Source organism: Rana temporaria, chromosome 3, assembly GCF_905171775.1.
Source record: "Rana temporaria chromosome 3, aRanTem1.1, whole genome shotgun sequence".
Taxonomy (NCBI): domain Eukaryota; kingdom Metazoa; phylum Chordata; class Amphibia; order Anura; family Ranidae; genus Rana; species Rana temporaria.
Genome location: NC_053491.1, coordinates 455,433,389 through 455,445,514, shown reverse-complemented (window position 1 = coordinate 455,445,514; position 12,126 = coordinate 455,433,389).

The window sequence follows — 12,126 nt, the reverse complement described above, 5'->3', positions numbered from 1 at the left end:
CACCCCCCATGCGTTCCGAGGATAAGCTTCCGGGGACCCGAGGGCTGTACTCGGAAAGCCTATCAGAGCTGCTGGCTCTTATAGGCACTTCCGTACAGCCAACCAGCTGCCGTTATTCAGATGGTCGGCGCCTCATGTCCGGCCATCTGAATAGAACAGCGGCAGCGGCGACAATAACATAGATTTGTGCAATGCATGAATCTATGTTATTAGACTCAGTGGCGGTGAGAGCCAGAGGGGGCGGCGCTCCAGCGCCCTCTATGGACGAACCGCCACTGGAAGTAAGTGGAGGACTGCACTAAGGTAAAGGAAGCTATTTAGGGGAAAAAAATCCTTTACAACCCCTTTAAGGTTCACAAATTTTATCAATTTGGTCTATCTATTAAACTTTTTTGTAACTTTGAGTTTGGCCTTAAAAGTCCTATTTCTGGGGGTATTTCTCTCTTTTTCTGTACATATCAGGGATGTGGCCATCCTCATTAACATGGATCTGTGAACTCCTTTCTTTATAATTTTATCAATTGCACATTATAATATCACATTATATATATACTTTTCATATATACACTTAGCATGACTTTTTCTTTTTACACATATATTTTTACATGATTATCACATGCTTTTGTGTTGGAGCTTGGTTACATTAGTATTTATCTCTCATTATTTTTCCCATTAGCGCGGTATTTGCTCCCTCTATTACATGGGCTATCTTGCACATTATCTTTAGAAGAGGATTCCTTCTGGGACGACAGCCATGCAGAACAATTTGATACAGTGTGCGGCATATGGTCTGAGCACTGACAGAATGACCCCCCACCCCTTCAACCTCTGCAGCAATGTTGGCAGCACTCATACGTCTATTTCCCAAAGACAATCTCTGAATATGACGCTGAGCATGTGCACTTCTTTGGTCAACCATGGCAAGGCCTGTTCTGAGTGGAACCTCTCCTGTTATACTGCTGTATGGTCTTAGCCATCGTGCTGCAGCTCAGTTTCAGGGTCTCTGCAATCTTCTTATAGCCTAGGCCATCTTTGTAGAGCAACAATTCTTTTTTTCAGATCCTCAGAGAGTTCTTTACCAAGAAGTGCCATGTTAAACTTAACACACCTGCTTCCAATTTACACCTGAGAACTTGTAACACTAATGAGTTACAGGACAACGGGGAGGGAAAATGGCAAATTGGGCCCAATTTGGACATTTTCACTTAGTGGTGTACTCCCTTTTGCTGCCAGCGGTTTAGACATTAATGGCTGTGTGTTGAGTTATTTTGAGGGGACAGAAAATGTACACTGTTATACCAGCTGTACACTCACTACTTTACATTGTAGCAAAGTGTCATTTTTTTTTTTAAAGTGTATTTTTTTGTGCGTGTACTCGAGAGAGGAGCCGGACTGCAGGAGTTGGGAGTAGGCAGGCCTCCCCCAGAGGCAATCTGACACCTTTCTCCATGCCCCGGGTGGCAATGGCGGGTGTATGAGGGGGTCCTCCCCACACAGCCTGCCCTACCTGCTCCGCTTTTAAGCCCAACGTGGCAGAGGGACTCCCTATAAGGGAGTGAGAGGATCTAGCCCGCTCAACCAGCCCCGTTAGTCCTTTGCCTCTCTTTTTAGAGACCGCGTGGTCAAAGTGCGTGCATGTTAACCCAATTTCGAGTGCGTGTAAGTGTCGTGGTTTTTGTGGGAGGGGGGTGGGCGTACTAAGCGCAGGCTTACCTTTTTTTTTTTATGAATGAATCATCTCTGTAATTGCCAGAGTCGACAATTCATTAGAGCCGCAAAGCCGGTTTTAAATGCCTTGTTTTCTTTCAGAAATTACACTTTGTGCAGAGACAGTTCTATGTACGGGAAACATGCGCTTTTTCACATGCTGACTTTACACCCCCCTATAGGTACGAAATTTAAAGTAATATTACACTTTTATTGTTTCACTTTTAGCATTATTAAATTCACTGCTCCTGAAAAAACGGTCCAGGTCCCCAAACACTTTTTAGGACAATAACTTGCATATTAGCCTTTAAAATTAACACTTTCGATTTCAAATGTTCGAGTCCCATAGACTTTAACGGGGTTCTAAAGTTCACACGAACATTTGGTGTGTTCGCAAGTTCTGATGCGAACCGAACAGGGGGGTGTTCGGCTCATCCTTAATCTTTATTAGTCTGATAATAAGAGGCACTGTTTCAATATACAGTATATGAATCCTTCTATTAAAGCAAGGTCAAAACAAAGGCAGAATATATTTTCATATTACTGTATATGATTTATGAATATTGTAAATCAGCCTGCTTATGGAGCTGTTTTTAGATTTTTTTATTAGCTGTTGTGGGAAACTTTCATCCACAGTCGCATGAGCTAAATGCGGCTCTTCGATATAAACCACTTGCTGACGGGGCCTTTTTCTGACACTCTTTGTTTTACAAGTAATAATCAGTATTCTTAATGTTTTACCCCAAACACTATACATATATTTTTTTTATCAGAGGCAAAAGAGAATAAAATGACGGCCCTTGCAATTATGTCACATGGTTTTTGCGCAGCAGTTTTTAAAACATAATTTTTTTGAAAAAATTACACTTTAACAAATTAATAAAAACAGAACACAATATATACCCCATTTTTTGGTAAAATATGAAATATAATGTTACGCAATGTTACCTAACATGTCATGCTCACATTCGTGGAATGGCGTCAAACTATGGTACTTAAAAATATCCATAGGCAACAATAGAATTATTGCTCTCACTCTAACGTTCACAGTGATACCTCACATGTATTACATATGTGGGTGTGACCTATGTATGCATTCACCACTATGCATGAGCATGGGCACAGTGGTGACGAGGGCACTTTAAAACATTTTTACAATTATTATTTATTTTATTAAATTTTTTTTATTGTTGCACCGTCCCTTTAAAAAGGTTTTTGTTTTTATCATTTTTATTGCTAGCGCAGAAAATGTAAACATCCCTTGCGATAACAATACAGCATGACAGGTCCCCTTTATGGAGAGATCTGGGGTCTATTAGACCCAAAATCTCTCTTCTACATTCATTTTTTTATCTTTTGCTTTATAAAATATGGCCTTGTTGGGTCCGGAACCGGAAGTCCCGTCATGACATTGCTCTGGTCCTTCTAGGCCTTATAGATAAGTGGAGGCCATTTTTTCTTTGTTCATTTCTGTGAGCAGCCATTGCCAGCACCGGATTGGTTAGTGGAGCTACCAATTGTTCAAGTAAGCCCGAAAACCACCGTAAAGTGGGGGATTAGGGGGGCTTGACCCCCTTCCACCGCTACTAAAAGTGATCCAGCAGCATTTAGTAACACTTAAAAGGTCTATTTAAGAGATCCAGTTATGAATGGGCATTTGTAAGAATCTGCATCTCAACTCTTAAAGGGGTTGTAGAGGAAATGTTTTAATTGTTTTTAAAAATAACAAACATGTTATACTTACCTCCACTGTGCAGCTCATTTTGCACAGTGTGGCCCCAATACACATCTTCTGGGGTCCCTCGGTGGCTGTCTCTGGTCCTCCCAGCAAGAACTCCACACATTCATGTGAGCGAGCTTGCATGGTGTGGAGTCCTTGCGGGCCCCCTGGCGCACCGCATCATTGGTTGTGATTGACACAAGCGCGAGCCAATTGCTGCACTACTTTAATCGACCATTGAAAGAGCCGTGAAGCCGGCCAAGATGACAGCGCGTTCACGGTGCGAGACTTTCGAGGGGTGAGGTAAGTAAACGGGGGGGGGGGGGGCTGGGGAGGCCAGTATTGTTGGAAGTTTTTTTACCTTAATGCATAGAATGCATTATGGGTAAAAAACATTTACCTTTACAACCCCTTTAAGTTCCAGGTTTTCAGTTTTAAAGTAAATGCAAAACCAATCACTAAAATCTCATATAAGGGACGGTATAATTATTAATCTAGGTCTTTGTGCTGATCAGGACAATAAAACTTGTGTTGAACTGCGTAAGAAATAGCAATCTATTACGTAAAAGTCATATGCAAATTTTCTGGTTTATTCCTTAAGTCATGAAAACACAATAAAATATCCAAGTAGATGTAAAGATAAACAAGCAGAAACTACAAATGAATAACTGCAACAGGGGCCTCGTACACGCGACCGAGAATCTCGTCGTAAAAGAAACGTTGTTTTCCTCGACGAGGTTCTTGTCAAGCTTGCCGAGATTCTTTTTTTAAGCTTTCCTTGCATACACACTGTCTCAAACGCGGTGACGTACAACACGTACGACGGCACTATAAAGGGGAAGTTCGATTCCACTGGCGCTTGGGGCTGCTTTTGCTAATCTCATGTTACTGCGTGTTAAGTAAAAGTTTGATGAGAGACGATTTGCGCTTTTTTTAGGCTTCGTGCTTTTCAGTCTGTTACAGCGTGACGAATGTGCTATTTCCATTACGAACGCTAGTTTTACCGAAGGTGCACTCCCATCTCATACTTTATTCTGAGCATGCACGGGTTTCTAAGCATACACACAAATGTGTTTCTCTTTGTAAACCAGCCCGAAGAGAACCACAACGAGAAAATTGAGACTCCCAACAAGAAAAAAGAGAGCATGTTCTCTTTTTTTCTCGTCGAGATCCACAACAGTTTTCTCGACGAAAAACATACACACAACCGTTTTTCTTGGCAAAAAAGCTCTGCCAGCAGTTTTCTTTATGGTTTTTGCCGAGGAAAACGGTTGTGTGTATGAGGCATTAGGCTTCATTTTGAAAGTGTAAGAAAAATTCCTTAATGGTTTAAATTTTCTTAAATACTTAAAGGTCTATTAAAGAGAGACAGTTAAAGCGGGAGTTCACCCATAAAGGCCGTTTCTGCTCTTAGGGTAACTTAGATGTATGCTCATTTAGTCTAGGGGAATCGGGTTGTTGTTTAAAAATCCGAGCATTACTTACCGTTGTAGAGGGCGATCTTCTCCGCCACTTCCGGGTATGGGTCTTCGGGAGTGGGCGTTCCTTCTTAATTGACAGTGTTCCAAAAGGCTTCCGACGGTCGCATCCATCGCGTCACGAGTAGCTGAAAGAAGCCGAACGTCGGTGCGGCTCTATACTGCGCCTGCGCACCGACGTTCGGCTACTTTCGGAAAATCGTGAAGCGATGGATGTGACCATCGGAAGCCTTTCGGAAGCCTGTCGGAAGACTGTCTATCAAGAAGGAACGCCCAGTCCCGCAGCCCATACCCGGAAGTGGCGGAGAAGATCGCCCTCTACAACGGTAAGTAATGCTCGGATTCCCCTAGACTAAATGAGCATACATCTAAGGGTAAAAACACCATTTTACTGGCGAACCTCCGCTTTAAGTATGAGCATTTGTAAAGCCGCATACACATGACCATTTTTAATGTCCTAGAAAAAAAAAACTTGTCAAGCCTGCCTTGCATACACACGAAAATTCTCGAGCAAAGCGCGGTGACGTACAGCACGTACAATGGCACTATAAAGGGGAAGTTCCATTCAGATGGCGCCACCCTTTGGGCTACTTTTGCTGATTTTGTGTTAGTAAAAGTTTGGTGAGAGACGATTTGCGCTTTCAGGCTTTGTGCTTTTCAGTCTGTTACAGCGTGATGAATGTGCTATCTCCATTACAAACGCTAGTTTTACCAGACCGAGTGCTCCCATGTCATAACTAGCTTCTGAGCATGTGCGTTTTTTCCCGTCGTTAAAGCCTACACACGACCGTTTTTCACGAAGTGAAAAACTACGAGAAAAATTGGAGCATGTTTTAAATTTTTAATGCCCATTTTTCACGTCGAGAAAATGCTCTGGAGCCTACACATGATCATTTTTAATGAACATTTTAAAAAATTGCATTTTTCACATCATGAAAAACGGTCGTGTGTACGCGGCATAAGAATCTGCATCTCAGCTCCTAAGTTGTTCCTGGTTTTCAGTCTTAAAGTAAATGTAAACCCAATCACTAAAATTTCATATAAGGGCCGATTCAAACTGGTGGGCTTCAAAGTTGTGAGACTTTGAAGCCATGCCGCGCTGCGTGACATCATTGCAGCTTGCATGCAACTTCTTTCAAATAAGTCAGTGCAAGCTGCTCTTAAGTCGCCCTCAAGTAGTGCAGGAACCTTTTTTCTAAATCGGATCCGATTTGAATGGTTCCATTGCACTTAATGGATAACGACTTGTCAAACAAATAAAGAGATTTTTAATACAGCTTACCTGTAAAATCTTTTTCTTGGAGTACATCACGGGACACAGAGCGGCATTCATTACTATATGGGTTATATGGAGTACCTTCAGGTGTAGACACTGGCAATCTTCAAACAGGAAATGCCCCTCCCTATATAACCCCCTCCCATAGGAGGAGTACCTCAGTTTTGTAGCAAGCAGTATGCCTCCCAAAATGGTCCTCAAAAGAGGGGTGGGAGCTCTGTGTCCCGTGATGTACTCCAAGAAAAAGATTTTACAGGTAAGCTGTATTAAAAATCTCTTTTTCTTTATCGTTACATCACGGGACACAGAGCGGCATTCATTACTATATGGGATGTCCCAAAGCAATGCTTACAATGAGGGGAGGGAGAACATCTCCAAGACAAAAGGATTTAATTTAGAGATATACTCAAATCATAATAAATCCAACTTATTTGAGAAAAATAATCTTAAATTTTAAATTTAACTCAAAAAAAGAGGAGCCCCCGGAATCCGAGGGTCTCAAACTGCAGCCTGCAGCACTGCCTGCCCGAAGGCAGTATCAGTATTCCTTCTTACGTCCAACTTGTAGAATTTTGTAAACGTGTGGACAGAAGACCAGGTTGCCGCCTTGCAAACTTGAGCCATAGAGATCTGGTGGTGTGCTGCCCAGGAGGCGCCCATGGCTCTAGTAGAATGAGCCTTTAATGATACTGGAGGAGGCAACCCTTTCAAGCCGTAGGCCTGAGTGATTAATTGCTTAATCCACCTAGAAATGGTGGACTTTGCAGCTGCCTGCCCCTTCTTGGGCCCATCCGGTAGAATGAACAGCACATCTGTCTTCCGGATCTTCTTTGTAGCTTTAAGATAGGCCTTCATGGCCCTGACAATATCCAAGGTATGCAGCAACCCTTCCTTTCTGGAAGTAGGTTTAGGGAAGAAGGATGGTAATACCAAATCCTGGTTCAAATGAAAACTGGATATGACCTTCGGAAGGAAGGAAGGATGAGGGCGGAGAACGACCCTGTCCTTATGAAAAACAAGATATGGTTCCTTACAGGATAAGGCTGCCAGCTCCGAAACTCTTCTTGCGGAAACTATGGCAACCAAAAATACTAACTTCCTTGTCAGTAGAACCAAAGGAATATCAGCCAACGGCTCAAACGGTTGTTTCTGTAAACTTGACAGAACAAGATTTAAATCCCACGGACAAAGCGGGGATTTAACTGGAGGTCTAATACGTAAGACCCCTTGAAGGAAGGTCTTAACCAGCGAGTGGGTGGCCAGCGGCCGCTGAAACCACACTGACAGAGCAGAAATCTGTCCTTTGATTGTGCTTAATGCCAATCCTTTATCCACTCCTAGCTGGAGAAAACTTAATACTCTATCGATGGTAAATTTGCGAGAAAGCCATCGCTTGGACTCACACCAGCCTACATAGGCCTTCCAGACCCTGTAATAAATCACCCTAGAGACCGGTTTCCTGGCTCTGATTAGGGTAGAGATTACTTTCTGAGACAGACCTCTACCCCTGAGAATCAGGGATTCAGCTTCCAGGCCGTCAAATTTAGATGCCGTAAGGCAGGGTGGAGGATCGGACCTTGCGATAGCAGGTCTGGCCGTAGAGGAAGAGTCCAAGGGTCTCCCACTACCATCTTTAAGATTAGTGAGTACCATGCCCTTCTGGGCCATGCTGGAGCTACCAGGATGACTGGTATGTGCTCCACCCGGATCCTGCGCAGCAGGCGGGGTAGTAACTGGAGCGGGGGAAACGCATAAAGAAGTTTGAACTGATGCCAAGGGCAAACCAACGCATCGGTTCCGCAGGCCATCGGATCCCTTGAGCGGGACATGAACCTGTCTAGTTTCTTGTTGAGTCTCGATGCCATGATATCCACGTCCGGCACTCCCCATCTTTGGCAGAGTGCTTGAAAGACTTGTGGATGCAGAGACCATTCCCCCGGCCATAGAGTCTGGCGGCTTAAGAAGTCCGCCTGAAAGTTGTCCACTCCGGGAATGAATATTGCCGATATGCAGGGCACATGAGCCTCTGCCCATAGGAGAATCAAGCTCACTTCTCTCTGAGTGGCCTGACTCCTGGTCCCCCCTTGGTGATTTATGTATGCCACTGCCGTGGCATTGTCTGATTGAATTCTCACCGGGAGCCCCTGCAATTTCGACGTCCAAGCCCTGAGGGCTAGTCGAACAGCTCTGAGCTCCAAGATGTTGATGGGTAAAAGCTTCTCTGGCTTTGTCCAAATACCTTGGCGAGTGGAACCATCCACAATCGCTCCCCAGCCCGTCAGGCTGGCGTCTGTGGTCACTATCTTCCAAGCCACTGGGCTGAAAGACCTCCCCTTCAGTAGATTCTGAGGGTCTAACCACCAACACAGACTTTGTCGGACTCTTGATGAGAGAGGCAACGGGATATCCAAGGCCTGTGGCCTTCTGCTCCATGCTGACAGGATGGCTGCCTGCAGGATGCGAGTGTGGCTCTGGGCGTATGGCACCGCCTCGAAAGTAGCCACCATCTTGCCTAGTAATCTCATACATAGGCGAATAGTCGGTTCTTTCTTGCTTAGAACCAGTAGGATTAATTCCTTGATGGCTTTGACCTTCCTCAGAGGTAGGAACACCCCTTGTTGTTCTGTGTCTAATCTCATGCCGAGATATTCCAACTGCCTTGTGGGCTGGAATGCTGACTTCTCTCGATTTAGGACCCAGCCGAACCTCTCGAGGTATTGGACCGTGAGGGCCACTGCTCGTTCCAAGCCGGGAGACGAGTGGTCTATGACTAGGAGGTCGTCCAGGTATGCTAGGATCGTGACCCCTTGGATCCTTAGCTTGGCTAGGATTGGAGCTAGAACCTTCGTGAACACCCGGGGGGCCGTAGCCAACCCGAAGGGAAGTGTCACGAATTGGAAATGACGCGAAGCCACCATAAAGCGTAGATATCTTTGATGTGGCTGATAAATTGGAACATGAAGGTAGGCATCCTTTATGTCTATGGACGCCATGAAGTCGTCCTTTTGGAGTGTGGCAGCTGCTGACCGCACGGATTCCATCCGAAATGAGCGGATTTTTAAGTATGCATTTACCATCTTTAGGTCCAAAATTGGCCTGACATCTCCATTGGGCTTTGGGATGATGAATAGGTTGGAGTAGAAACCCAGCCCCTGTTCCAGGACTGGTACCTCCACTATCACTTCCTGGGAAAGTAGATGATCTAGAGCCGACCTTAATGCGGCTCCTTTCTCCAGATCGTTTGGAATCCTCGACTCCTGGAAATGAGGAGGAGGAAACCTTAGGAATTCTAGCTTGTAGCCTGTGGCCACGGAAGACCGTACCCACTCGTCGGGAATGCTGGCTTCCCAAATCTCCGAAAAGAGTCGCAGCCTTCCCCCCACCTTCGTGGGTGGGGGCGCCCCTTCATGAGGTAGACTTGGGGGCTGGTTTTGCCGGCTTGCGAAACCACTGCCTCTTGCCCCTAACAGCCTGTCCTCTTGATCTGCTGTTGAAGCCGAAGTTTGTTCTTGCAGGAGGCCGTCGATACTGCTTGGCATTAGAGGGCCCCTGCCCAGGGGAGGACTGTCGTTTAAACGCAGGCCCCTGAACCCTCTTCTTAGTTGGCAAGAGAGTACTCTTGCCGTTTGAAATGGTCTGAATGTATTTATCTAAGTCCTCTCCGAAGAGCCGTCCTCCATGGAAGGGAAACCCTGCCAGGAGCTTCTTGCATGGGGGCTCAGCCTCCCAGCTTTTTAACCATAAGAGTCTTCTCATATGGATAAGGGATAATGATAAACGTGACGCTTGTTGGATAGAATCCTTGATTGCGTCTACCGTAAAACATATGGCTTTAGGGACATCCGAAAATTCTTCTGCCTGCTCGGCAGGAATAAGTTCAAGCATTTGTTTAAATTGATCCGATAAAGCTTGAGCGACTCCAATCGCAGCCACGGCTGGCTGTACTACTGCCCCTGCAGAAGTGAAGGAGTTCTTAAGTAGGGCTTCCAAGCGTCTATCAACTGGATCTTTGAAAACCTGTACGTTTTCTACAGGACATGTTAACGATTTGTTAACACATGAGATGGCTGCGTCTACTGCAGGAGAAGCCCATTTCTTGGAAAACTTTTCTTCCATAGGATATAAGACAGAAAATTTCTTAGGTGGAAAGAAAACCTTGTCTGGTTTGTTCCACTCTTGGAACAAGACTCCCTCTAAGAGAGGATGGATCGGAAACACAGCCCTGCTTTGAGGCGCCCTCAGTGAGCCCAAAGCTGAAACCGTCGATACCTGGAGATCTGGTACAGGCAGGTTGAATGCCTTATGGACCAAGTCCGTCAAGCCCTGAATCCACCAGCTCTCCCTCAGGGAGACTGCCCCAGACTCCTCTGTATCCGGATCTTCGATCCCTGAACCTACTTGGTCTCTGTCCAAGAGGTCGTCCAATTCCCCAGAGGAAAGGACCTCCTCTTCCGAGGGTCCGCGCACGGGTGACGGAGATCTATTCCGCTTACTACCCCACATGGCTGCGGCTATCATTTCTCCCATGCTTCTCCGCATCTCATTTAAAGAGGCGAGTAACACCTCTTCCGTGACCACCTTAGGGTTGGGTTGACTCGCGTCAGCTCTAGCCCCAGACCCCGATGGCCCAACGGCTCCCTGTGGGGAAAGCAGCGGCATAGCTCTATCCGAGACCTCAGACTCTGCGGGGGAATCCCCACCTTTTGTACCCTCTGATCTTGATGCCATGGTACAATACCGAGGTACACCTGCTACTTATTGGTACCTGGGACTTATAATAGTTAAATGCCCAAACACCTGTTTGGGGAATAAAAAAAAAATGTTTCCTCTACCCTAGATGACACTTCTTTTTTTTTTTTTTTTTTTTTCAAAGAAAAACTTTTCTTCTTTTTTTTTTTTTTTTTTTTTTTTTTTTTTCAATCTAGGCAAGAAAAAACATTCTATCCCCCTGAGTAGTATTGCCAAAGAAAAGACTATGAGATGGAAAAGAAAACCAGCCTATTCCTAGGCTAAACCACAATCTTCTGAAGACTGTAGTATTCTTTCTGGCCACTGTGTGTCCTCAGCGCCCCGTGCTTCCCTCCAGTCCTTCCTCCCTTAAGCCAGAGAAATGAATGAGCTGTGGCATCTAAGGAAGGGCCGCCCCTTCCTTTAAACCACTGACCCGCCCTTCCCCCCCAGCTAAAACGGCGCCAAATGCGTCTATAACACGTGCACGCGCACCACGCGCGCGCCCGCGACGGGGGGGGGGGTTGGGAGGAAGGGCCTCTCTGTTCCTGCAGCCGCAGGCCTGTGAACACACGAGGAGGTCAGCGTTTTGCCTGCCTTGCAGGCATGAGGGAGAGGACTGGATAGAGCATCGCCTGGAGGCTTGCAGGTAAGCATAGCTCTCTGACACACACATACACTTGTACATAAAAGGCCCCACTCACAGCTTTTACAACACTACCAGGGAGGTCACTTTTTATGGGGAACTATAACATATAGAGCCATCCTATCTTCATGATATGTGACTGGTTTGCCAGATGCAATGCATAACCCTTAGGCATGTCCCCTGTGACCTCCCAGAAAAAACTTGCTAAGAGCCAAGCCCCGCAGGTTTTTCCCCTTACTTACCTGCTCCATGCCGCAGGACTTTGCCAAGCAAGAGGTCCAATCTTCCCCCATCTCCGTGGGGATGTCTAGACCTTCAGGCCCTGGGAACCTTCTTCTTCCATGAAGGATCCACTGTCCTGGGCCCATACAGCACCCTGGCAAACAGAAAACATTAGGCGCCCCAAAGGTTTCTAAGTTCTGGGCCCAGGGTCCAGCTCTCTTAAAAAGAAAGCATTATGGGCTATACCCCAAGGGTTTGGGGTCCGGTTACTGACCACTTTAGCACGCAGGCTTTTTTGGACAGAACCGGTAGCTCACCTAATCCCAAGGATGCGGAGGCAAGCTAAACC